The following is a 3,456-nucleotide window of genomic DNA, read 5'->3' on the forward strand; positions in this document are numbered from 1 at the left end:
AAATCGTACTCAACAGTTTAAAAATGCATTTGGTACACTCTTCGCCTACAATTGTTCTGACTCGATAATAAGTTCAATTCTAAATTGAATTGTCAATTACTGTGTTAATCAAGGGATATTGATATTGAACTTGAACAACTTCGCAGTTCAACGATCAAATCAAGTAGCAAAATTTGCTCGTCTGGTATAAATCATGTTATGTTTCAGTAAACATGTACAAAATATGGTCGCTTAAGAGTGCGTGTATAATTTATGTCGCGGTCGAAATCGAAACCGGTAAGAGGTTCCAAAAGTTATGCTAATAAATTACAATAATTTGTTGAAGTTTATAATTTATTTCTTCATTTTCATCGCGCACGTCGTTTTGGGCATGTTTGATATTTATAGGCAAATGATAGAGCAGCGACAGCCAAAGCACTACATCTAATCGTTTGGAGGCGCTCGAAGTTTGTTGTATTTTTCTATCCCAATGAAACGTTTCCTTTCTGGTCTTTCACTGCTGAGGTGTATCGAACACAAGTGCTGTGGTTTCCACTCGACTACGTTAACCGATAAAGAATGTGAAAAGAACAATACTAGTCCCTATACAGATACAGTGCGGCGGAAGCATAGGACCTCGGCAAAACATAAAAGCAAGAAAAGCAATGAAAAGAAGGCATTTAATTTATTAGGTTAAAAATTATTTAATATTTAATTTATAGCGTTTGTATTAGCGTCACATAACTACCAGAAGGTATGAACAGACGGGTGGCATGAATGTGTGATACATGGTATAAAATCAAACGGAAGAAACTGAAAACATGGACTAATTTATATGGGAATTGTTTTCAACTTTGTTTAAATTTATGCCTTTTTAAGCTGTGCTTTGACGGTTTGCTTCTAATTTTTTCTCTTAAATTTATGGATCAATGTGAGCTTCTATCTTAACGTATCCTCTCAACGGAAAAGGGTAGTCATCCAAATTCGGTGAAAAGATCGAGTTCCAATTGGTAACTGGACAACAGTCTGTGTTTTGAGGAAGCTTGTGGAACATAGGAACCTCTCTGAATCTGAATGTTCTTCTGAGCCACCGTGGCTATCAAGTTCCCCAAAAGCAAAGTGTCGGGAGATATACAGTGAAAAAATGTGAAAATTCAAATCTGTAAAATGATTAAAATGCCGACCCGTTGTTCTTAGTCTTCTGTTGAGAGCGAAGAAGGAGATAAATCTTACGACACAGTTAAAATTAATTAGAATTCATCTTCTCTGTTGTTTTAGTTGTTCATGTGCTTATTCCATTTCAGTGGTGCGGACTCCTTTTTTGCAACTCTGTGTATCAAATGTATATATTTCAACTTGTGAGAAGCAATGCCGGTCTTGCTCTTTGGACGTGATGAAAAATGAAAATTTAAACAACGTTGAACTTAACTTTTTTGATGAAAAAGTAGCTGATAACAATCACATTTAGTTTAAAGTATACGGTCATTAAAATTTTTCAATTTTCAACCACTGGTGTTGAATATGATTATTTCTTCTCGAGTCGGCTTTTTCTCAGTGATATGGGATAGCTTTTTGATGGTCAATCGCTGAAGAGAGATACAAGGTTTAGAGGTCTGTTCTTCGGTAGCAAACAGATTGATAATTGTTGAATTGTATGTGTAATCTACTGAAAATTCTTCGGTTCTAGTGAAATGCATTTATTTAATTTATCAGTAGAACGACAAATAAACAACAACATCACAACAACAAACTACTACTTTCATACACTGGATCAAATGGAAAAATGTGTTTTTCTTCGTTTTCGTTGTTCAGAGTACCTAACAGAAAATAAATAAAAACAATGTCATTAAAGCTGTGGCTCCGTGGCCGTGTGGTTAGCGTCATACACACGATGTCGGAGGTCGTGAGCTTGTTTTCCTATATAGCAGTGAGATTTTTCGTTATAGAAATTTCTTCTGATTTGCAATGGTACACGCGTTTTTTATACTAATAATAATGAAACATGTGATAATTACGTTGTGATGGGTATTATTGTATATATAACGTGGTGTGGTACAGGTACAGGTAGAACGGATCGTTTGATTTGATACTAAAAAGTTTAGTTCACCAGAAAACAAAATCAAAAATTTAGAAGGAAAATTGAAACCATTGTAAAAATTGTTTTCCATACGACTTTGCAGTGAGGTAGTTATCGCATCGTTTGTCCAATTGGTCGGTGTTAAGTTAGACCATGTGATATTTTTATGATTTCGAGAAAAGCGAACATGTAGTTCAGTGTTCTGCAATTTTCGAAACTTTCATTTTTTTGTGCAATATTGTTCCCACAAATGTTAGCTACCTTCTGACAGTACTGTGACGTATGATAAATGCACAAAAACATCAAGATTCATGCCCAAAACAGACAGTTCTTTGTCTTCCTCTACGTAAATTGTCCACTCTGACTGAACTTTTTAAGACTTGGTTTACTATGACTGGACAGTTTCGAAATATGTTTGAATCTATTAACAGTTATGAGCCAAAGTGTGCCAATCTGAAAATTAGAGCGATAAGTGGCTTGAGGCTGGAACTGCATAAAAATCTGGTTGCGTTCAGCATAATAATATCTGCCATCCTCTACTGGCATGAGTATGACTGCAAGGCTTACATGTTAAAGCATATACTTCCCACTTTCAATCATCTTAGGCAGTGTTCGTAAATGGAATCGTCAAATTCGAATTCATTGTCATCGCTTCAGTCTAAACTGCTCCCTGAAAGAACTGATTTTTACTGATCCGTTCGGTCAGAGTGAACCTAGTCCTTTTTTTTAATATAATCAAAATGTGTACCTTTTACTCTAATGGTTTCAGGCACATTTCAACAAGGTATCTAATATTTTCAAGAAAAAAGTTATTGGTTTGAATTTGGTGCTTGAAAATTGTTCAAACCTATGTATATACAGCCATTCCATGTCAAACCGATATAGAAGTTCTCAGATTTTCGTCAAAAGTGGTAGTTTCGTTCTTCATCGCAAACTATTAAACCCGTATTTTTTTATTTTTTTTGTTATTGTTAGCCCCATTTTCATTTTAGAGTTTTCAAAAATTCATAACTTGTGAACTACTGAACGGATTTAGACGGTCGATATATCAAATTAAAGCTTATAAGCTAGTCATTTTCGGAAAAATGCTACGCTTGCAAAAATTTCAGGTTTTGGTTTTGTCATTATTGATTGTATTTGTTTTTTTATAGTATTCATGGTCTCGGGACCAAGAGCGCTATATTTTTTTATATTTTTTATGGAAAGCTGAGGATTTTTCACATAATATATCTCGAAACCAGGGAGGCGTTTTTTTTCGTTTTTGAGTTATGATTTTTCAAAGTCACCCGATGGTTCAAAAAATCATTTTTCCCTTTTTCCTAAAAATGACTTTTTAAAAAAAATTTATTACTTTTGAACTACTGGACCGATTCAGATGATCGACATATCAAATTAAAGCC

Source organism: Toxorhynchites rutilus, chromosome 1 (assembly GCF_029784135.1).
Source record: "Toxorhynchites rutilus septentrionalis strain SRP chromosome 1, ASM2978413v1, whole genome shotgun sequence".
Taxonomy (NCBI): domain Eukaryota; kingdom Metazoa; phylum Arthropoda; class Insecta; order Diptera; family Culicidae; genus Toxorhynchites; species Toxorhynchites rutilus.